Genomic DNA, 25,417 nt, shown 5'->3' on the forward strand with positions numbered 1-25,417 from the left:
GTCATTTGTATTCTTCGTGAGTGTGAGTGTGTGTGTGTGTGTGTGTGTGTGTGCCTTTGGCATTTAGGAAGGGTTGTATAGCTCATGTTAAATATTGCACTAAAAATGTTTTTGATGGTTTTCCTCCCTTTGAACTAGACACACTTCTAATATTTGGTTTATAGTTTTAAATTATAACTTTCAGCATCAAATATTTCCATACAACAGTCAATTACATGATGTGTTTTCTTTTTCCTACCTCCTTTACCTACCACTTCTCATAATAGTATTTGAACCTAAACATATACTGGTGACATTCTGTGATTATCATCTTGCCCCTACCTTGGTTTTGGTTTTTGGTGCAGTTCCAGGCTCTTGGTGTCTTTGTTTGGGACACCAAGAGCCTGGAACTGCACGGCACCAGCTGGTAAGAATTAGGCTTTTTTGGCCGGGCGCGGTGGCTTATGCCTGTAATCCCAGCACTTTGCGAGGCCAAGGCGGGCGGATCACGAGGTCAGGAAATCGAGACCATCCTGGCTAACACGGTAAAACCCCATCTCTACTAAAAGTAAAAAAAATTAGCCTGGCGTGGTGGCGGGCGCCTGTAGTCCCAGCTACTCGGGAGGGTGAGGCAGGAGAATGACCGGAACCCGGGAGGCGGAGCTTGCAGTGAGCCGAGATCGCGCCACTGCACTCCAGCCTGGACGACAGAGAGAGACTCCGTCTCAAAAAAAAAAAAAAAAAAAAAAAAAAAAGAATTAGGCTTTTTTTTTTCCCTAAGGGTTAACAACAAACCAGCCCTTTGGAAAAACTTGCTTCACCACTGTTATCAACCAACGGCCTGATGCTTTCCCTCAGTTTTGTGATTTTGACAAAACAAGCAAGCAGCATTCCCTCCTGATAAGAGACCACCGACCTAGGAATGATTCTGGCCAGACTAGAGAAGATGCACAGTGAGGGTTTTCATGTCCTCTGCTTCAGCTTTTGATGTCAGAGGGCCACAAACTCCACTCTCAGATGATTGCTAATGCCACCATTTTATGAACATGGGCCCCATGGAGAGGCACGAAGCTCAATTGCACTTCTGCACATTTTTCCTCCTATAAATATTGCTATTGGAATATTATTTGGTACGGCTCCCGTGAAAGATACATTTGCAGAATGTACTCAGATTAGAAGCATCATGTAAACCCTATAATGTAGCAATAGTGCATCAACTTCCCTACACTATAGAAATATCTGCGGTGTAGACGTTTCCACAATGACCAAAGATATGTGCACAAGAAAGGTGGCTGCAGCATTCTTTGTAATCCTAAAACAATAAAACCTACCTCATCTCAAAAACTTTATTTTATTTTATTTTTTTTGAGATGGAGTCTCGCTCTGTTGCCCAGGCGGGAGTGTAGCGGTGCAGCCTCCACTGCAGCCTCCACCTCCCAGGTTCAAATGATTCTCCTGCCTCAGAATCCCAAGTACCTGGGATTACAGGCACATGCCACCATGCCTGGCTAACAAAAACATTTTGAAAAGGGTTAAATAAATCATGCACAAACTGAGGAAAAATACTCTTTTCAAAAATGATGGAGAGGATCACTATGATGATGAATGATTCCACTGGTCACATTATTGATAGAGCAATCAGTAAATCCAGGCACATCCTCGGGATATTACTGACCTCCTATTATTAAAATATGAAAAAATGGAGGCATGTAAATTACTCGTTTAAGCGTATAACGGACTGAATTAGAATTTTATCACACCAGAAGTGAGTTCCTAGGTCTCTGTTTCAGGATTCCTGAGTTACACACGTATAAACCCAGGATTTCAGGAGATACCCGGTTAAGAATCCGGTCGGGGAGGTGGGCTGGCCCTTGACATGGATAAGTCACAAATTAGTGGCTTAGGACTCCAGGAAGATAAAATCTTCCCCATTTATCTAGTGATTGACAATGCATGAACACTTTAAAAGCTCAAACAAGCGTCCCTGGGTGGGCTCGAACCACCAACCTTTTGGTTAACAGCCGAACGCGGTAACCGATTGCACCACAGAGACAGGTACTGTCAGTTCTACTGGGCGCTATAGGAAGGGCGCACGCACGAAACTTCCTCCGTCCCTTGCATCCTCAGGGCCCGCCCGGCAGGACGACTGAGCAAGGCCTTGGAAGACCGGAGAGGTTGGAGCGGTAAGTCGCGCTGGTCACGGACACCTGCACTTTGGGAGATTCTGGAGCCAGAAGGATAGCCGAATGGCCTTCGCCCGCCCTGCCCCTCGCCTGCTTCAGAAACCCCCGGAAACGCCCCGGTTGAGACCCCGGCCCGAGCCGCCTGGGGGCCCTAGGGAGGCTGAACGCCCGGTGGCTCCCGGGATGGTTCTTCCCGTTCTTTGCACCGCCTTCACCCAGTGAGGGAGCCTGTGCCCTCCCTGCCCAGTCGCTTGTGGGGCCGCTGCGGAGCTTCCGCTGCCATCTTCGGATCCTGTGTTCCGCACGGGGGCTCCACCAGGGCAGGGATCATGGTGAGGGTGGCTCATGGGTCCCCCTCGCGGGGAGCAGGGTCTGGCACTCACCAGGGCGCAGGACTAGGACTTGTCGAATGAATCCATCCTTTTAGCTTTTAGTCCTTTGAAGAGCCTTGAGAATGGAAATCATGAGAGATTTTTCCATGGGGAAGTTCCTTTTACAAAGCATTTATTTACGTTGACTTCTTGGCACCCCGCGGGGCGGCAACGGGCAGGGCCTCCAGTGCACCTTTTGCGCGGTGGAGCCGCGGGGGCTCAGCTGGGCGGTGGTCGGGTCCTGAGGCCGGAGGGCGGGAGCAGGGGAGGGGAAAAGCAAAAGCGGGGAAAGAAGCCGGGGAGCGGTGGACCAGACGTCCAGACCTCCTGAAAGGCTGGCGGGGAGGCACAGGCGGGATCTTCCGGAGGTGAGAATTTTTTTTTATTATAGCAGAATGGGGAGGAATTGAGGGGAAAATGGAGATAGAACCTGAAAGAGCCCCAAACGCCAGAACCTGTAGCTCCCCAAGAATAAGATCTTCCAGAAGAACTAGACCCAAAACTAGCCATTGGGGAACACCGAAATCCTTGGAGGAGCAACATCCGCATGACCCTCTGTATTCCTTTAGGCAAAAGGACTTGCTTCCATTGTTTGTTCAATTGTTTGTGTTTGTTAAATAAATAAAACGATTTTCATGTATCTTTGAAATTACTTTGGCGCTACTATTTTATGATTACAAATAATGCGGCAGTGATCATTCTTGTACACTTCTCATTGGCCATTTGTGTATTTCTATAGGGTAGAGGCCTGGAGAGCAGTTGCTCCAGCATAGGGATTACACAGTTTTTGTTTGTTTGTTTATTTATTCATTTATTTATTTATTTATTTTTGAGACAGAGTCTCGCTCTGTCACCCAGGCTGGAGTGCAGTGGCGCCATCTCAGCTCTCACTGCAACCTCCGCCTCCCGTGTTCAAGCGAATCTCCTGCTTCAGCCTCCCAAGTAGCTGAGATTACAGGTCCGTGCGAGCCACCACATCGGGCTAATTTTTGTATTTTTAGTAGAGATGGGGTTTCACCGTTTTGGCCAGGCCGGTCTCAAACTCCTGACCTCAAGTGATCTGCCTGCCTTGGCCTCTCAAAGTGCTGGGATTACAGGCATGAGCCACCGCACCCAGCGATTACATGTTTTTTTTTTTATATATATCATTCTATTTTCTTTCCTTATTTGGCTTATTAGCTGTAACTCTTTCTTTTGTTATGTCAGTGATGGCTTTAGGGTCCCTAGAATACATCTTTATCTGTCTGCCATCAAGTGACATTATACCTCCCCTTCTGGCCTTTATGCTAGTGTTGTCAGGTAATTTGATTTTGGACATGTTATAAACCCCAACATCCAAGTACATACATAGCGATTTTCAGTCGTCTCCATTTCTTTGTGTAGGTTCAGATTTCTGTTTGGTATCCTTATCCTTAGGCCTGGAGGACTCCTTTAATATTTCTTGTAGTGTGGTTCGGTGAATTCTGTCATTTTTTGTATGTCTTTAAATGTCCTGATTTCAGTCACGTTTTTGAAAGATATTTCAATTTGGCATAGAATTCTAGAATAACTTTTTTTCTCTCAGTACTTTAGGATGTTGCCACTTTGACGCTTTGTCATGGACATATCTTTCCTGTTTTTGTAAACTTGGCATAAAGTGGGTTTCCTGTACTTGTTATATGATTTTTGGATTGTGTATTCAAATTAAAAGTATTAAATTAAAATTAAAATGGCCTGGGCGAGGTGGCTCACACCTGTAATCCCAGCACTTTGGGAAGGGGAGGCAGAGGATCGCTTGAGACCCAGAGTTGGAGACCACCCTGGGCAAGATAGCAAGACCGTGTGTGTGTGTGTGTGTGTGTGTGTGTGTGTGTGTGTGTGTGTGTGTGTATACACATAAATATGTATATATATTATATGTATGTATGTATATATAAGTCCTACAGTCACCTTAAGTTCCACCAACAGTGCGCTTAAAGTAAAATGTGCCCAACCTGAGGCTCAAACCTACCTGCTGGCACGCAATTTGTGTTTGTGAGACAATCTCAACAGCATTTGCTTTTTCTAGCACAGTGGTTTTCCTGTTTTCCTCACGTGTGAATGTCTTCAGTGCAAAACCTCTCAGAATTCATTTCCTTTGCTAAAATGTTTTAAAATAACTCTTACTTCAAGTAAGTGCATTAAAAATAAACTTCTCAGTTGCATCCCTGGAATCCATGGAAAGTCCAGGAGAGACAATCAAGTGCTACAGGATCAAGCCCAAACAGAACAGGACTAGGCATGGCTTCCTCACTAGGAGCCAGGCCAAAGTCATCTCCTTTGGTCTCCAATGGAGGCCAGAACTCGGTTCACCTGCAACGGGAGGACCTGGCCCAGAAGAGGTGGCCTTCATCTTCATGGTGCCTTCAGATAGGAAATCTAGGATTTCTTTTCTTCTCTTTGATCTACTTCCAACTCTCCCTTTCTATTTATTTATTTTATCTATTTATTTATTTATTTATTTATTTATTTATTTGAGACAGAGTCTTGCTGTGTTGCCCAGGCTAGAGTGCAGCGGGGCAGTCTCAGCTCACTGCAACCTCCGCCTCCTGGGATCTAGAGATTCTCCTGCCTCAGCCTCCTGAGTAGCTGGGATTACAGGCGCCCGTCACCGCGCCCGGCTACTTGTTATATTTTTAGTGGAGACAGGGTTTCACCATCTTGCCCAGGCTGGTCTCGAACTCGTGACCTCGTGATCCACCCACCTCGGCCTCCCAAAGTGCTGGGATTACAGGCGTGAGCCACCGCATCTGGCCCTCCCTTTCTATTTCTTCAAGACCTTTTTCGGATCCCTCCTGCGCAGGACCTAAACGGGCGGTGCCCTTACCCACTGGTCCCTCCCTGCCTGGTGTCTTCGGAGCCCTAGCTCACCCGGAACGTTACTGCCCGCCGGTGACAGCGAGAGGACCAAAGAGGGCAGCGGGTGCGGTAGGAACCACAGAGTCACCGCGCACCTGCGCCTCGCGGGCTCCTCGCAAATTGAATAAACGCCCCCTGAAGCTTCTCTTCAAGTCACAGGGAAGGGGAAGGTGGCTGCCGACCCGGCGGGAGAAGCCGGCCCTGCCCCTGGTCCTTGAAGACAGGTTTGGCCAGGCTGATTTTGACTGGTAGGCCCAAAGAAAAGCCTCAAGGGCAGAACAAACTCCGACAGGCTCCGATATTAAGGCTTTCAAACGTCTGATCGTTTTCAGCTTGGTCAGTAAAATAGATCCCGCCTTTATCAGGAGATTCCTTTGCCAAAGTTCAGAGACCTGGGGTTCCTGCTGCTTGCCACACAGAAAACCAATCACTGAGATGGTTATTACCAAGGAAGAGGCTTTAATAGGGTGCTGCAGCGGAGGAGACGAGAACTCAGTCTCAAATCCATCTCCCTGACCAACCAAAACTAGAGGCTTAGATGGCAGGGAAAAAAATGTGACAATGTGTAAGAAAACAGGAACTAGACCAGGCGCGGTGGCTCACGCCTGTAATCCCAGCACTTTGGGAGGCCGAGGCGGGCGGATCACGAGGTCAGGAGATCGAGACCATCCTGGCTAACACGGTGAAACCCCATGTCTACTAGAAATACGAAAAGAAATTAGCCGGGCGTGGTGGCGGGCGCCTGTAGTCCCAGCTACTCGGAAAGCTGAGGCAGGAGAATGGCGTGAACCCGGGAGGCGGAGCTTGCAGTGAGCCAAGATAGCGCCACTGCACTCCAGCCTGGGAGGCAGAGGGAGACTCTGTCTCAAAAAGAAAAAAAAAAAAAAAAAGAAAAGAAAGACCACACAGATAGGCTCTTACTAAAAAGGAACTTAAGGTTAAGTTCTTTTTTAGGTGTCTGAGGTTGAGTGTTTTGACTTTTGGAGAAGCACAAAATCATCATGAGTTGCAGGTCTGGGGGAAAGCAGTGCATCATGTCGGCAGGAGCGTTACCTTTTGGGCCCCACTCCTGCACGTGCACCAGCTTTCTCACACCTTTTCCAGACCTCAGTCACTTGTCTCACTTGCCAAATGTGTACCATTTCCCGAAGTGCCCCTGAGTGCAAAAGACTATAAAACCCAGGGAGGAGAGGAGAAGTTTGAAAACTACCTCATGTCTTCCTCTGTTGAAAGCTGCAGTATTTTTGCGTTTGGGCAGCCTTTATTTAGAGAAGGCCCTAAGACTTTTCTTAGTTCAGTGAAGGGATTTCGTAAAGATAAATCCCAATTTACAGAAATGACTGTTCATTTTGACCAGAAGTCCTTTCTTGTGTCTAATTTAAGTTCTATCTGATGTAAGACTTGTTAGTGAAATGGTTACTGAGGCTGGTGGAAGAATTGAAGAACAGCATTTCTTCTGCAGCTCTTGAATGCAGGGGTGTGGCTTTTAGAAGGTCTTTGGCTACAGAAACAAACCTGTTCTGTTTTCTTTCTCTCCCCATTAAGCCAGAACGTTTCCTTTCTCATTGCTCTTCCTACCTTTCTTCCAACCCCCAATAGAAGAGTTTGGGCAAAAGAACTAGAAACTAAACTCCCAAGTCTCCAGTTTGCCATCCATGGTGGGAGTTCCATGGCTAGGCAGGGGCTGCCAATTTACTGCAGAGACAGCTGGCTACATATATGAGGATTCCTTGCGGTAAGCCAAAGTCCTTGGGCCCTGCATTTACTATATGGTTTTTAAAAGTGAGTGATTCAGAGCACTGCCTTTGACGGTGAACAGAGCTGGACTCCAGTCCTACCCCCACCTCTTAACCAGTTGTGGGAATTTAAGCCAGTTTCTTAGAAGCGTTGTGCCTCGATCCCCTTATCTGTAAAATGGAAATAGTCATGCTTACCTTATATGTTTGTTGAGATAATTAGATAAGCTGATGCATATAAAGTAATAAGCACAGTGCCCAGCACAGTGCTCAACACATTTTGGCTGCTATTAGCTATTGTTATGGGCACTCAGAATGGAGCACCCTCTTCCCACTCCTTTCTCTATCTGGGACAATTCAAGATGGGGCATGGGGAATGTTAGTAGTGAGAAGTAACCCCAGTGAGCTATTTTTAGGGCTAGCCCTAGAGACTGGGATTCCTAGTTGGATTTTGCTTAGAAACAACATACAATGTTCTGAAACTATGATTAAATGAAAAGTGCAGGCCAGGCATGGTGACTTATGCCTGTAATCCCAGCACTTTGGGAGGCCAAGGCGGGTAGATCACCTCAGGTCAGGAGTTCAAGACCAGCCTGACCAACATGGTGAAACCCCGTCTCTACTAAAAATACAAAAATTAGCCAGGCATGGTGGTTTGTGCCTGTAGTCCCAGCTACTCGGGGGGCTGAGACAGAAGAATCACTTGAACCCAGGAGGCAGAGGTTGCAGTGAGCCAAGATCACACCACTGCAGTCCAGCCTGGGCAACAGAGCAAGATTCCGTCTCAAAAAAAAAAAAAAAAAAAGAAAGAAAACTTCATTCAGCTAGAGTCTATTGGACTTGGATTCTGAGCAGTTCTGCCCCTCACTGACTGTGTGATCCTGGGAAGTCTTGATGTCACCTGATGTCTCCCCATCACTGTCCCCATTGTGTCTTTGTTTCTTCCAATTGGTTTATGGTGGTTCTTTTTAACTTTCCCAGGAGAGGACTCCCTTTACCTGGAGAACAATAATGACAAAGTCTTGTAGGAGATTTTATAGGGGTCAAAGAGTCTGTCTGGCTTAAATGAAGAGAATGAAGTAGGAAACAGTCAAGAGAAATCTTTTTGTTTGATTGAGAAGTTTTGACCCTCCCAGAAAGTATATAGTGTTAACTGACCAACAATGAGCACCATTCCTGAATGAGGGTTGTCCTTGGCCCACTGATTCCACCTATAGTGTAGTTCCAGTGGTTGTGTAGGAATTCATGCAACAATCTATGGCAAACTGAATTACTTCTCAGAAAATTTTCTTCAGGACTTAGTATGTTGGCTTCATGCCAAGGGGAATGGCGGTATTGGGAAAACTGCAGATGTTCTGGAAGCAGAGCACTGGAGTTCAAATCTTGACTACTCCTCTTACAGGCAAATTACTACATTTCTTTTAGCCTCTGTTTCCTTCTCTGCACGACAGCAATGATAGTACTTACTTCACAAGATTACTGTGAGCACCAAGTGGAATCATTTCTGCTGGAGAGAAGGAAACACTTCAGTTTTTAGAAGTCTAACTTATTTGGGTGGATGGGTAAAGGAAATGGCAATTTCATTTCCTCTGGGCCCTTTGGCCGATCAATGGACTGAACTTTATCCTTGGGGAACAGCTGTGGCTTTTTCATAAATTCAAACATCAGTCTAATTTTCCCAAGGTTCCTCCAGGTTTACTCTAAAGGGAGCCCCTTCTTTGAATTGTTGTTGGTCTGAAGAGGGACCAGCAGCTGCTTACCTGCAAAAATGTATTGCAGCCTCTGTGGGCATTCCCTGGACACTGCACACACTGCTATCCCCAAGCAGTCACAAACTAGGATGCTTTGACAATGAGAGTTTGAATATTTTATGTATCTTGTTTTCCAATTATACTTAAGAATTCAATAAGCTGAGTAGTGGGATGCTGAATTACTAGACTGGCAAAGGAATGAACAGAAAAACCTAAAAAATTTAAAAAGAGGATTAAGAAAACTGTCCTTGCTCAGTTTGGGAGCCTGGCTTACTTCTCTTAGTACTCTGCTGTTCCTGATACTGTTCAAGCTGGGGCACTGAAGATCTGGAACCATGTAGCTTGGATTTTCTTCAGACCAAAATACCTCGATGCTCATTTTTTTTTTCTTTTTTTTTTTTTTTGAGACAGAGTCTCACTCTGATGCCCAAGCTGGAGTGCAGTGGTGTGATCTCGTTTCACTGTAGCCTCTGCCTCCCGGGTTCAAGTGATTCTCGTGCCTCAGCTTCCCAAGTAGCTGGGATTACAGGCACCTGTCACCACATCTGGCTAATTTTTGTATTTTTAGTAGACAGACGGAGTTTTGCCATGTTGGCCAGGCTAGTTTTGAGCTCCTGACCTCAGGTGATCTGCCTGCTTTGGCCTGCCAAAGTGCTGGGATTACAGGCGTTGAGCCACCATGCCCGGCCTTGATGCTCATTTTGAACTATCAACTTACCTTCGATGCCTTTGTAGACTCATCCAACTACTTCTCAATAAATGGTCCAGGATTAATGGGTATTCATGTTCAGTGTAGGGCAGCTGATTCCAGAAATGTAAGCCAAATTAGCAAACTCTCCTAAAAAGGACATCCTATCTTCTGCTGAGCTGTCTTCCCAAGCTAGCCAACGTGTCTGAATTTGGGCGTGAAAGAAGAGGAGCAGATGGGCTGGGGTCTGACATGCAGGGCAAACTGGAGGGTTTTCTTGGCATATTTGTTCTTCAAATCTAGACTTTAGAATATGTGAGAAACAGTGACATTCTCACATTGGTCCCAAGCCATGGAGGAAATCCTGCCCCATTGAGAAGTGGAGACATTTCAGCCCTTGCATATCTCATCAGCAAACCACAGGGTTGGTGAAGGGACTGATGGAGTCCTTTTAAAGGTCTTGTGCCATTTTCTTGCCTTTTTATCTTTTTGTTCAAAGATAACTCTTGTTTTGTTTTCTATCTTGAGGCAAAATTGAAAACTTGGCCTACACATTGGTTTGGGCTAGAACTGGCCTCTAGGTGGCGATTCAGTACAGAGAATGGTGGTGGCTGGCGTCACCTCGAGCCACCATTTCTCAGAGATACCATTATATAAGGGGATTCATGAGAAATCGGGCGTCACAATAGAGGGACAGCTTGGCCTTTGTCACTGTTCAAGCTGGGATCCTGAAGAGGTTGGGGTGCATGGGGAGCAGCGAAAGCACCTAGTCTCAAGCAACATAACACGAGTTTAAGGCTCCCACTAGGACGGAGTCCCGAGTAGTTTGGCAACGGTTGCAAGGTTTGGGCTTGGCCTGCTAGGAGAGTGAGCCCTGAGCTTCAGGCTTGGTTCCCTCACTCCTGTGAGGCCTCGCTCAGGCTCACAGCCCCTGATGGAGCACTCAGCTTGGCGGCTGCCTGCTGAGGTCTCCAGAAAAGGCAGACAGCTCCTAGTTGAAGTCCTCCCACTTTACTTCCCCTTCCTTCCCCCTGCCACTCCCTCTCTTCTCCTTCACCCCTCCTTCCCTTCTGCCTCCCGTTCCCTCTGCTTCCTCCTTCTTCCCCCTCTTCCCCACCTCCTCACACACCCCATTCTCACCTTCTGCTATTTACAAAGCCCTTTCCCCTGTGTGATCTCATTTGCTGCTCACAGACTCCTAGGGAAGAGAGACAGGTTGAGCCCTCCCTCACTCCCTGGCACACTTTGAGGACACAGTGCAGAAGTGCTTATAAATATCCAGTTATCTGACTGTCGCCACCAGCAAATAGTGAGTACCTTAGGGCAACTATTGAATTCAAATTAGTGCATGTTGCTTGGCATGGAGGAGGTCTCAAAATTATTTACTAAATGAATAAATATTTATAGTTGCAAAGAACTGAATCAAGGGACAGTAGGTGGTAGAGTCCATTCTAGAAGTTAGGCTTCATACTTGTAGGACCTATGACATTGCTGCACTAGGTACTAAATATGTCACCATTTTCTAGTAAAAAATACAGTATGTAAGTGCATAAAGGGACCCATGCAGAACTGTTTGCATATCTGGCTCTCAACCACATGAAACTACTCTGGCACCAGTCTGCTGTCTGTCAAGAGACACTAGGAGCTGTGGGTGGATCTAGGGGAGCAGCTGGCCTTTCTGAGGCCTTCCTTAAAGTATGGGATAGACACTGGGCCCCTCAGCTATCAAAACCCTTCTGTCTTTAGCTGATCTAACATATTGAGATAAAAAGCACCACCCAGTTATTACTCATCCCACTCCATTCCAATCCATGAATCAGCACTTTTTGTTTTTTGCTTAAATGTACATATTTCAGGCAGTTTAGGACTCTGCGATGAGACTATATAGGTTCAAATCCTAGCTCTACCACTTCCTAGCTGTTGAGGCTTGGGTAGGTCATTTAACCTCTTTGTGCCTCTATTTCTCATCTTTTAAATGATAAGAGTATTTAACTCATAACATTACTGTGGGGATTTAGAGAGTTAATGTATAGAAAACAATGAGAACAATGCCTGGCAATAAGTCAGAGCTAGGAAGTGTTCACCCAAACTCTCGTTACGATTTCCTGGGTTTGAGAATTGGTTTGTGTTCAACTGATGGAGGCACTTCATGATTTTGTAGAATTCCCTGGAATGCTCTCATTTTAGCTGTGAGGTTTCAACCTTTTTCCACTCAGTTACAGCTTTCTTGAGGCCTAAAGAAGACAGGAAGCAACTTGAAGTGTATTTTTCTGCTAATGAGGGCTGTGGCATTTGTTTCATATACAGCATCCCCAGGTGGCTCCAGACAGAATTCAAGGGCTTTTTTCTCTATGGCAGTGCTTACCACTTAACACACAGTAGGTATTAAATAAATGCTTGTGCCAGAAAGAGAAGAAGGAAGATGCAGTACAGAGGAAAACATTAATTAGTACATAGTAGTTTACACGGACAAGGTCCCAATGGGGTATACACTTGTTCCCTAAGATCTACTGACTAAGCATGAACATCACCAAGGAAATGCGATCAACTCAGAGGAGAAGGAGGGGGAGGAGAAGAGAGAAGAAACTGGAGCAGCCTGTTACCTGACCGAAGATATCAGGCTTTCCATTGCAAATGGTTCCATCAGCTCAGGCCAAGTGGAAAACCTTGCCGCTGCTCTGGGACATCCAAGGCATCTCCAATTGCTGTCTGCCCCAGAGTTTCATCCTTCCAGGGGTAGTTTGTCACTTGTTTTGTAGCCTCTATGGTACTCTTTCTTATGGCTAAAGACCAGCTAGCTCACCAGACATTTCTGTGGGTTTTGGCAGGAAATAGAGATGGGAGGCAGACAATGCTCTAGGGCGGTTCTTAGGAGAAACTTTTCTGACCTTGGCAGTCTTACTCCAATTTTCATGCCAAATTAGACTAATAATAGATCCTCACCCACAACCCAAATCCTCTAGCCTGAAAGGCTTAGAGTAGAGAGAATGCAGCTAGAAACTACTCTATGTTCTATAAGGGAGTTGAAACAGAGCTTTTCTAGTGAACACATTAGCTAATCAACTAGGTCACTGATGGTAAGGACTGTCTCAACTGCATGCCAACTCTGATTGATGGATAAAGCCTGCCTGGGGAATTGTATTGAGTTGGATTCTGAGTCTCCATCATCACATCTAGGCCCCAGAGGCAAGTGCTGTAATTCACCAACAATGTCTGTCACAGGTGCAGGAATAGGGAGTAGCCCCAGGAGGCATAGATACATACCTGCTCCAGGAGGCTATTTGGAGTTAGGAAAACAAAGATGGTTGAATGGTCAACTATGCTCATTTAATTAAATCATGATAGACCTTGAGCAATTCAACTCTTGAGGAAAATGTGGTATCAGCTCAGGAAAGAAGAAAAAGAAGGAGTAAGAGTGGGGATAGTGGAGTGTTCCAGTTCCATAGCTCTGTAGAGCCTTCTAAGTATTTAAAAACAGTCAGATTGGACTGGGCACAATGGCTCATGCCTGTAATCCCAGCACTTTGGGAGGCCAAGGCAGGCGGATCACCTGAGGTCAGGAGTTCGAGACCATCCTGGCCAACATGGCAAAACCCCATCTCTACTAAAAATACAAAAATTAGCTTGGCATGGTGGCAGGCACCTGTAATCCCAACAACTCGGGAAGCTGAGGCAGGAGAATTGCTTGAACTTGGGAGGGGGAGGTTACAGTAAGCTGAGATGCAGCCTGGGTGACAGAGCGAGACTCCATCTCAAAATAAATAAATAAATAAAATAAAATCAGATTGAGAGGTAGCAGGTATGACAACATTAGATAGTTATTTTGAGTTGCAGTTCAAGACCTGGGAAGCTCTTGAAATAGATAGTTAAGCCACTGGCAACCAGAAGGAAGGGCAGAGAGAGTGTTTCCCAAACTGAGAACCGTGAATCACTTAGTATCCATGAGATGTTTGTAAGTATTTTGCCATGAAACATAGGCAGTGGTGGGGAGGGGACTTCCATGGTTATTCAAGTTTGGGAAACCTGTCAAAAAAATTCAGCAAAGTAAATTGTAGCCCAAGGAGGCTCTTGGCCTGAGGGAGTTATGGAAGAGAAATGTAATAAGCTAAGAAAGCAAAAGTGTAGGTGGGGTCAGGCTCTGAAAGGCCTTGAATGACAGGATGAGGGCTTTCGTTTTGATTGGGAGGCATGGAGGATTTGTGGGCAGGAGAAGTGATACATTCAGGGCTGGGGGTTAGGAAAATAACTGTACCATGAAGATTGAATACAGAAGAGACTGGAGGTCAGAAGACTAGTTAGAAAGGTGTTATATGGTCCAAACAAGACACGCTAGCAGCCTAAACTTGGGCAGTTGCAATGGGAATGGAAAGGAAGGCCCAAAGTCAAGAGACATTTTCACCAGTAATAATGTCAGGTCTAGTCTGACTTCCAACAGCACTCAAGTACATGAAGGGCTACACTACAGGGAACTGACCAGCCCTTCTCTACACCCTTAAGTACAAAGCCAGCAGAGTGGGAGGTAAATTGCTGAGATGAAGCATTTGATTAGATAGAAAGTATATCTTCCTAATGCTAGGGATAATTAAACCCTGGAAGAGCCACCAGAGCACTAGCATAGCTTTCTCACAGGAAAGCAGCCATCTGCCCTGGTCCTCTAAGGCACATGACCACTCAAAGCTCCTTTCTGCTCCATGAGTCTATAATTAATGTATCTTAGGAATCTGAATATTGAAAGGGGCCTTACAGCAGATCTAGTCAGTTGCTTTCAAACCTGACTGAACATCATGATCCACTTTTTTTTTTTTGAGACGGTGTTTCGCTTGTTGCCCAGGCTGGAGTGCAATGGCACAATCTCGGCTCACTGCAACCTCCACCTCCCAGGTTCAAGTGTTTCTCCTGCCTCAGCCTCCCTAGTAGCTGGGATTACAGGTGCCTGCCACCGTGCACAGGTAATTTTTTGTATCTTTAGTAGAGATGGGGTTTCACTATGTTGACCAGGCTGGTCTCGAACTCCTGACCTCAGGAGATCCATAGGCCTCAGCCTCCCAAAAGTGCTTGGATTACAGGTGTGAGCCACCACGCCTGGCTAACATCATGATCCTCTAAGGAGTTTAATAAAATGCAGATTCTCAGCCTCCACTTCCAGAAACTTGGATTTGATTGGCAGAGTCCGGGAATCTGCATTTTATGATGTCTTCAAGTGATTATAATGTATAATCAAATTTAGAAATTATTATTTTTTTTAAGAGAAATCTTGCTCTTATCCCCCAGGTTTGAGTGCAATGGCTCTATCTCAGCTCACTGCAACCTCTGCCTCCCGGGTTCAAATGATTCTCCTGCCTCTGCCTCCCAGGTAGCTGGGATTAAGTCGCCTGCCACCACGCCTGGCTAATTTTTGTATTTTTTAATAGAGACGGGGTTTCACCATGTTGGCCAGGCTGGTCTCAAACTCCTGACCTCAGGTGATCCGCCCGCCTCGGCCTCCCAAAGTGCTGGGATCACAGGTGTGAGCCACTGTGCCCAGCCAAATTTAGGAATTATTTAGACCCACCCATTCATTTTATAGATGAGTGGACTGGGGCCAGAGAGGAGCAAGGACTTGCCCAAGGCCACATGGGCAAGGGCATCATTTGGTGGCAGAGTGGACACTAGTGTCCCATGCTTAGGGCTCCTCCAATAGATCATAAACGAATGCTTGGTCCCATTGCTTGCTCTAGGCTGAGGGTTAGACAGTGACTAAAAGGTTCAGAAACCTTTACTGTTACCCTCTATGCTCAAGGAGATGCGTTGCTTCAGTATAGGATGTACACAAGAGAGGCTGAGTGTTATTATTAACCATAACAATAGTTAATGTTTACTGTGTGTCAGGCATTGCTCTAGGCACTTTACATAAAACTCTTAATCTGCACAATAACTCCATAAGATCAATTTTATCCCCATTTTACATAAGAGGAAACTGAGGCACAGTGAAGTTACAGAGCTCCTACAGAGCCACAGGTCAGTTAAATAAGCTGCCTGTGTTCATACAGCTGGCAAACGGTAGAACCAGGACTCAGACTCAAAGCCTGTACACCGGTGGTTCTTAACAGGGGATGATTTTACACATACACCCTGGGGACACAGGAAGTTTCTGGAGGTATTTATGGTTGTGACAGCTTGGGAGTTGCTCACTATTATGTACTGAGTGGAGGGCAGGGATGCTGCTAAACCCTGCAATGCACAAGTCAGACCCTCATAACTAAGAATTATCTGGCCCAAAATGTCAATAGTGCTGAAGTTCAGAAACTCTGCTGTACACCAACTATTATATCACCACTTTAGGCTTCACAAAAGCTCTTTAGTCTGTTTCTCTGTCCTTGATCTGCCTGGACAACTGGACATGCCTCAGAATCGCTCAGGCAATTGTGTCTACACTGGTCCACCCAATGTAAGTGAGCACACACATTTCAGAAAACAGGCCTTGGTGCTCATGTAGCCTGAAGAGCGGAAACCTAATGGGAAAAGACTGCTGAAAGTAGGAAGCAAAAAGCGGAAAGCTTTCATGCCCATCATGATCACTGGTCCAAAGAAGGGCAGGGGCTGCTGAAGGAACATGTGGGCTTGTTACATTAGGGTAAGTGCCTCATGCCATGACTAGAACCACCCAGACAGCCATAGGTTACTGAAGCCCCAGATCCCGAGTGCTTCATGTGCTCCTGCACACCCGCTCCTCCCTCCCTCTGCCCATGGCTTCTCTGTTCTCAGCTTCCCAGACACTAACCCCACATCCTGTCTAGACTACTGACTGAGAGCAGGCCCCTCTTATCTCCTCCATCTGACCTGGACTACAGACACAGCTACCACTACAGACACAGCTACTCCCTGGGGCAAAGATGAGTCTTACTTCCATTGCACCCTAGCACTGAGCACACTGCAGGCACCTGTGTTAGTGCATCTCAGTAGAAAACTCTATATACAGCCTCTTCATGCACACTGCTAGAAGAATCCTCCTAAATCTGGCAGCTAGGGGATCACTTTTGGAAGGCAGTGCTGTTGTAGAAAGAACACTGAGCGAGGAATTGGCAGGCCTGGGCTGGTGAATGGGTGTACTCAGGAGTCCTGCACAGGACTCAGTTCAGGGCTGAGTTACATTTGTCTCCTCTATGGTGCCTGGCAGGGGGCTCTGCATGGGGCTGGCTGTCAACAGCTATTTGTTGGATGGAATACATGCATCACTGCTCTGCTCTGGTCTCCTATCTGGACAGATGGAAACCACCCTTACCAATGGACCCAGGTGGTGGCAACAGCCTGCTCCATGCAGAGGATGTAGGACACAGGGCTGAAGGGCTCACCAGCCCCCTGCCCACTGTGCAGGCACGTGCACACAGTAGTAAATCTGCCCTTTGTCTGTGGGCTTGTCTCAGCCTACCCCATTCTACCTCCCAGCCACACACACTCTGGTCTATATGATCCTCGAGGCAAGGGACCATTAGTTAATTAAACTGAGATTTAGTATGGGCCTACTATGTGGCAAATACTGGACTGCTTCCAAATGCCTGCTTCTTATTAGCTGCAGACACAGCAACCAATAAGAAAGACATGATTTCTGACTAGCGGAGAATACAGATTGTGAGCTGATAACTCTAAGTGGGATAGTGTGATGAAAGAAGTAACAGGGGAGTTTGTTACTGTTCATCACTGATCTATGGAAATGCTAGAAATTCAATGGATGGAATTTTCATCATAGAAGCTGTTTCCGAAAAATTACCCTAACACTTTGGCATGCTGAGTACTTTGAATTAAAGGACAGTGGAAGGCCTCCCAAGCAGCCTCAGAACCGAGCTCTCTGACTTTCTCCTGCCCTCCTGTCTCTCGCCCTTCATTCTCCCCTGAGGCAAGTCACAGAACCCTGAATGCCCCTCCCCAAGGCAGGTCATAGAGACTACAGCCCCTTTCCCCCCAGGGCAAACCATACAACCTAGAAATATTACTTTCACCTTCCCCCACCTTTCTGTGTAGGAGCTGGTCATAAAGAAATTATCAGCCCTATCTTTGTTCAATAGTAGGTAATAAGATCCTCATTCCAAAAAGGATCCTGCTTCATATCTGGGAGGAAGGAATGCCACACAGAGAGACCAAGAAGAACCTGAACAGACAGGCCTTGCCGGGTTTCCCACTCTATTACTATCACATCATTCTTTTTGTCCAATCACATCTCTACATAGCTGTCCACGCTTCATCAAATCTAAAAAAATGGACAGTTTTCCCTTTGGTCTTCATTTCTGAAGGCTCCTGTATCAGGTAAAACTTTTTTTTTCTTTTTTTTTTTTTAGACAGAGTCTCTCACTGTCGCCCAGGCTGGAGTGCAGTGGTGCGATCTCGGCTCACTGCAAGCTCTGCCTCCCGGGTTCACGCCATCTCCTGCCTCAGCCTCCCGAGTAGCTGGGACTACAGGCGCCCGCTACCACGCCCGCCTAATTTTTTTTTTTTTGTATTTTTAGTAGTATTTTTGTATTTTAGCCTGTTTACCAAAAACATCACCTCTAGCATTATCAGTATTAGAGGCACCGCCTGCCCAGTGACATGCGTTCAACGGCCGCGGTACCCTAACCGTGCAAAGGTAGCATAATCACTTGTTCCTTAAATAGGGACTCGTATGAATGGCTCCACGAGGGTTCAGCTGTCTCTTACTTTCAACCAGTGAAATTGACCTGCCTGTGAAGAGGCGGGCATAACACAACAAGACGAGAAGACCCTATGGAGCTTTAATTCATTAATGCAAGCAACTAACAAGCCCACAGGCTCTAAACTATCAAACCTGCATTAAAAATTTCGGTTGGGGCGACCTCGGAGTATAATCCAACCTCCGAGCAACACATGCCAAGGCTTCACCAGTCAAAGCGAACTACCACATTTAATTGATCCAATGACTTGACAAACGGAACAAGTTACCCTAGGGATAACAGCGCAATCCTATTCTAGAGTCCATATCAACAGTAGGGTTTACGACCTCGATGTTGGATCAGGACATCCCGATGGTGCAGCCGCTATTAAATGTTCGTTTGTTCAACGATTAAAGTCCTACGTGATCTGAGTTCAGACCGGAGCAATCCAGGTCGGTTTCTATCTATTCCGTATTTCTCCCTGTACGAAAGGACAAGAGAAATGAGGCCTACTTCACAAAGCGCCTTCCCCCCGTAAATGATATCATCTCAATTTAATATCGCACCCACATCTACCCAAGAATAGGGTTTGTTAAGATGGCAGAGCCCGGTAATCGCATAAAACTTAAAACTTTATAGTCAGAGGTTCAATTCCTCTTCTTAACAACATACCCATGACTAACCTCCTACTCCTTATTGTACCTATCCTAATTGCCATGGCATTCCTAATGCTAACTGAACGAAAAATTCTAGGCTATATACAACTACGTAAAGGCCCCAACGTTGTAGGCCCCTACGGACTACTGCAGCCCTTCACTGATGCCATAAAACTCTTCACCAAAGAGCCTCTAAAACCCTCAACGTCAACCATCACCCTCTACATCACCGCCCCGACCTTAGCTCTCACCATTGCCCTACTATTATGAACCCCCCTCCCCATACCCAACCCCCTGGTCAACCTTAATCTGGGCCTCCTATTCATCCTAGCCACTTCTAGCCTGGCCGTTTACTCCATCGTTTGATCAGGGTGAGCATCAAACTCAAACTACGCTTTGATCGGTGCATTACGAGCAGTAGCCCAAACAATCTCATATGAAGTTACCCTGGCCATTATCATATTATCAACACTACTAATAAACGGTTCCTTTAACCTCTCCACCCTTATCATAACACAAGAACACCTCTGATTGCTCCTACCAACATGACCCTTAGCCATAATATGATTTATCTCCACATTAGCAGAAACCAACCGAACCCCCTTCGACCTTGCTGAAGGAGAATCTGAACTAGTCTCAGGCTTTAACATCGAATATGCCGCAGGCCCCTTCGCCCTATTCTTCACAGCCGAGTACATAAATATTATCATAATAAATACCCTCACCACTATAATTTTCCTAGGAACAACATACAGTGCTCACTCCCCTGAGCTCTACACGGTATGCTTCATCACCAAAGCCCTGCTTCTAACCTCTTTGTTTCTATGAATTCGAACTGCATACCCTCGATTTCACTACGACCAACTCATGCACCTCCTATGAAAAAACTTCTTACCACTCACCCTGGCACTACTCATATGACACGTCTCCATGCCTACCACAATCTCCAGCATTCCCCCTCAAACCTAAGAAATATGTCTGATAAAAGAGTTACTTTGATAGAGTAAATAATAGAGGTTTAAACCCCCTTATTTCTAGGACTATGAGAATTGAACCCATCCCTGAGAATCCAAAATTCTCCGTGCCACCTGTCACACCCCATCCTAAAGTAAGGTCAGCTAAATAAGCTATCGGTCCCATACCCCAAAAATGTTGGTTATATCCTTCCCGTACTAATTAACCCCCTGGCCCAACCCATCATCTACTCTACCATCTTCGCAGGCACTCTTATTACAGCACTAAGCTCCCACTGATTCTTTGCCTGAGTAGGCTTAGAAATAAATATGCTAGCTTTTATCCCAGTCCTAACCAAAAAAATAAACCCCCGCTCCACAGAAGCCGCCATCAAATATTTCCTCACGCAAGCAACCGCATCCATAATTCTCCTAATAGCCATTCTCTCCAACAACATACTCTCCGGACAGTGGACCACAGCCAATGCCACTAACCAGTACTCATCGTTAATGATCGTGGTGGCCATAGCTATAAAACTAGGGATAGCCCCCTTTCACTTCTGAGTTCCAGAAGTCACCCAAGGCACCCCCCTAATGTCCGGCCTGCTCCTCCTCACATGACAAAAACTTGCCCCTATCTCAATCATATACCAAATTTCCCCATCAGTAAATGTAAATCTTCTCCTCACTCTTTCGATCCTATCCATTATAGCAGGCAGCTGAGGTGGACTAAACCAAACTCAACTGCGCAAGATCCTCGCATATTCCTCAATCACCCATATGGGGTGAATAATAGCAGTTCTACCATATAACACTAATATAACTATCCTTAATCTAACTATCTATATTATCCTAACTACCACCGCATTCCTATTACTCAACTTAAACTCCAGCACCACAACCCTACTACTATCGCGTACTTGAAACAAGCTAACATGATTAACACCTCTAATTCCCTCCACCCTCTTCTCCCTAGGAGGTCTACCTCCACTGATCGGCTTCCTACCCAAATGACTTATCATCGAAGAATTCACAAAAAATAACGACCTCATTACCCCCACTATCATGGCCACCATCACTCTCCTCAACCTCTATTTCTACCTACGCCTAATTTACTCCACCTCTATCACACTGCTACCCATATCCAACAACGTAAAGATAAAATGACAACTCGAATACACTAAACCCACTCCCTTCCTCCCCACACTCATCACACTTACCACCCTGCTTCTGCCCATCTCCCCCTTCATACTAATAATTTTATAGAAATTTAGGTTAAACATAGACCAAGAGCCTTCAAAGCCCTTAGTAAGTTACAATACTTAATTTCTGCAACAACTAAGGACTGCAAAACCCTACTCTGCATCAACTGAACGCAAATCAGCCACTTTAATTAAGCTAAGCCCTTACTAGATCAATGGGACTCAAACCCACAAACATTTAGTTAACAGCTAAACACCCTAATCAACTGGCTTCAATCTACTTTTCCCGCCGCAGGAAAAAAAGGCGGGAGAAGCCCCGGCAGGTTTGAAGCTGCTTCTTCGAATTTGCAATTCAATATGAAATTCACCTCGGAGCTGGTAAAAAGAGGCCTAACCTCTGTCTTTAGATTTACAGTCCAATGCCTTACTCAGCCATATTACCCCCTTTTTCCCCACTGATGTTCGCCGACCGCTGATTGTTCTCTACGAACCATAAAGATATTGGAACATTATATCTACTATTCGGCGCATGAGCTGGAGTCCTAGGCACAGCCCTAAGTCTCCTTATTCGGGCTGAACTAGGCCAACCAGGCAACCTTCTAGGTAACGATCACATCTACAATGTCATCGTCACAGCCCATGCGTTTGTAATAATTTTTTTCATAGTAATGCCTATCATAATCGGAGGCTTTGGCAACTGACTAGTTCCCTTGATAATTGGTGCCCCCGAAATGGCATTCCCCCGCATAAACAACATAAGCTTCTGACTCCTTCCCCCCTCTTTCCTACTTCTGCTCGCATCTGCTATGGTAGAAGCCGGCGCAGGGACAGGTTGGACAGTCTACCCTCCCTTAGCAGGAAATTATTCCCATCCCGGAGCTTCCGTAGATTTAACCATTTTTTCCCTACACCTAGCAGGCATCTCCTCTATCCTAGGAGCCATCAACTTCATTACAACAATCATCAACATAAAACCCCCTGCCATAACCCAATACCAAACACCCCTTTTCGTCTGATCCGTCCTGATCACAGCAGTCTTGCTTCTTCTATCTCTCCCAGTCCTAGCTGCCGGTATTACCATATTACTAACAGACCGTAACCTCAACACCATCTTCTTTGACCCAGCCGGAGGAGGAGACCCTATCCTATACCAACACTTATTCTGATTTTTTGGCCACCCCGAAGTTTACATTCTTATCCTGCCAGGCTTCGGAATAATCTCCCACATTGTAACTTACTACTCCGGAAAAAAAGAGCCATTCGGATATATAGGTATGGTCTGGGCTATGATATCAATTGGTTTCTTAGGATTTATTGTGTGAGCGCACCATATATTTACAGTGGGGATAGACGTAGATACACGAGCCTATTTCACCTCCGCTACCATAATCATCGCTATTCCCACCGGCGTCAAAGTATTCAGCTGACTCGCTACACTCCACGGAAGTAATACCAAATGATCTGCCGCAGTACTCTGAGCCCTAGGGTTCATTTTTCTCTTCACTGTAGGTGGCCTAACCGGCATCGTACTAGCGAACTCGTCATTAGATATTGTGCTGCACGATACATATTACGTCGTAGCTCACTGCCATTATGTCCTATCTATGGGAGCTGTATTCGCCATCATAGGGGGCTTTATCCACTGATTTCCCCTATTCTCGGGTTACACTCTAGAGCAAACCTATGCCAAAATCCACTTTGCCATCATATTCATTGGCGTAAATCTGACCTTCTTCCCACAACACTTTCTTGGCCTGTCTGGAATACCCCGACGTTACTCGGACTACCCCGATGCATATACCACATGAAATATCCTATCATCCGTGGGCTCATTCATTTCCCTAACACCAGTAATACTAATAATTTTTATAATCTGAGAAGCCTTCGCTTCAAAACGAAAAGTCCTAATAATCGAAGAACCCTCCACAAACCTGGAGTGACTATATGGATGCCCCCCACCCTATCATACATTCGAAGAGCCCGTATACATAAAGTCTAGACAAAAAAGGAAGGAATCGAACCCCCCAAAGCTGGTTTCAAGCCAACCCCATGGCCTCCATGACTTTTTCAAAAAGATATTAGAAAAACTATTTCATAACTTTGTCAAAGTTAAATTACAGGTTAAACCCCGTATATCTTAATGGCACATGCAGCGCAAGTAGGTCTACAAGACGCTACTTCTCCTATCATAGAAGAACTAATCATCTTTCATGATCATGCCCTCATAATCATTTTTCTCATCTGCTTCTTAGTCCTGTACGCCCTTTTCCTAACACTCACAACAAAGCTAACTAACACCAACATCTCAGACGCCCAAGAGATAGACACCGTCTGAACTATCCTGCCCGCTATTATCTTAGTCCTAATCGCTCTCCCATCCCTACGTATCCTCTATATGACAGACAAAATCAACGACCCCTCCTTCACTATCAAATCAATCGGCCATCAATGATATTGAACCTACGAATACACCGACTATGGTGGATTGATCTTTAACTCCTATATACTCCCTCCATTATTCCTAGAGCCAGGTGACCTACGACTCCTTGACGTCGACAACCGAGTAGTCCTCCCAGTTGAAGCCCCCGACAGACGGGGTTTCACCATGTTAGCCAGGATGGTCTTGATCTCCTGACCTCGTGATCCATCCGCCTCCCAAAGTGCTGGGATTATAGGCGTGAGCCACCACGCCCAGCCTTCAGGTAAAACTTTGATTACATAAATCACTTATGTTTTTCTCTTGTTAACCTGTCTTTCATTATAGGAGTCTTAGCCATGACCCTTATGATGGAGGAAATGTACCATACCCTTTCTACCCCTAAAAAGAGCCACACTTGTGTCTCATTCCTCAATGCTGATCCTACCCACAGGCAAATGTGGCAGTCATGTGTATAGCCCGGTTTGATAAAGACCACAATTACATCTACCTCAAAATGTCCAGCCTCAGGGCCTACTATGATATATTAGGTTGGTGCAAAATAACTGTCGTTTTTGCCATTAAAGTAATGGCAAAATGCCATTATTTTACAGTAATTACAGTTTTTGCCATTAAAGTGATGGCAAAATGCCACAATTACTTTTGCACCAACCCACTAGTTAAACAAGCACTGGAATTGTCAAAAGATCTGTTTTGTTTTCTTGTGGTTTATTAGTTAATGTTTCTCAGACAATCTCCTCAGCAAAATTAGAATAACAATGACCATCCCCAGCATCCCAGGAGGCACCCATCTGGTTACTGAATGGAGCTGGCCCTGTGGCAGCCCTCTTTTTTGGGGGGGCACTCTTGTGGCCCAGGCTGGAGCGCAGTGGTGTGATCTCAGCTCACTGCCTGTGCCTCCAGGGTTCAAGCGATTCTCCTGCCTCAACCTCCTGAGTAGCTAGGATTACAGGCACGTGCCACCATGTCTGGCTAATTTTTGTATTTTCAGTAGAGACGGGGTTTCACCATCTTGGTCAGGCTGGTCTTGAACTCCTGAACTCCTGATCTTCCCACCTCGGCCTCCCAAAGTGCTGGGATTACAGGCATGAGCCACCGTGCCCGGCCAAGCCCTCCTCTTTTAGCAGACCAGAAACCCCACCCTCAGAGCAGGGCAAGGCCACATGAGGCCTGTGATTAAAATATCTGTGATAGTTGAAGGAAGAAATAAGGGAAGACTTTTGTCCCTACCCTCTAGGCTAGTTTGTAGCACAAGCTACACTTGTGCTTGGAATGGAATCTTCAAGTACAGGGTTCCCAAACGGTAGGAACAGAAATGGTGACATGGGGGATGGATGGACATTTTAAATTTTACTGTCTAGGGCTGATTTTATTATGTTTGGGGAAAATACAACTAGCACAGCAAACCCATGAGTCTACAAACATTTTTGTTTAGAATGATGCTAGGTTTAAAAAAAAAAACAAGGTGGAGGCCGGGCGTGGTGGCTCACGTCTGCAATCCCAGCACTTTGGGAGGCCGAGGTGGGCAGATCACTTGAGGTCAGGAGTTCATGACCAGCCTGGCCAACACGCAGAAACCCCGTCTCTACTAAAAATACAAAAATTAGCCAGGGGTGGTGGTGCATGCCTGTAATCCCAGCTACTTGGGAGGCTGAGGCAGGAGAATTGCTTGAACCCTGGAGGCGGAGGTTGCAGTGAGTTCAGATTATCACTGCACTCCAGCCTGGGCAACACAGCGAGACTCTGTTGCAAAAAAACAAAACAAAACAAAAAAAACGTGGACCTTTGTCAGATGCATAGCTTGCAAAAATTTTCTCCTATTCTGTAGGTTGTCTGTTTACTCTGTTTTGCTGTTGCAGGTCTTTAGTCACATTAGGTCTCATTTCTCAATTTTTGCTTTTGTTGCAATTGCTTTTGGTGTCATCGTCATGAAATCTTTGCT

The 25,417-nt window shown here is 45.8% G+C and overlaps 1 pseudogene; it reads right to left on the reverse strand.

The window, feature by feature from the left end:
- Positions 1 to 1,570: 1,570 nt before the first annotated feature.
- On the reverse strand, positions 1,571 to 22,563 carry LOC134758713 (uncharacterized; annotated as a pseudogene).
- Positions 22,564 to 25,417: the final 2,854 nt, after the last annotated feature.

Source organism: Gorilla gorilla, chromosome 1, assembly GCF_029281585.2.
Source record: "Gorilla gorilla gorilla isolate KB3781 chromosome 1, NHGRI_mGorGor1-v2.1_pri, whole genome shotgun sequence".
In the NCBI taxonomy this organism is placed as follows: Eukaryota; Metazoa; Chordata; class Mammalia; order Primates; family Hominidae; genus Gorilla; species Gorilla gorilla.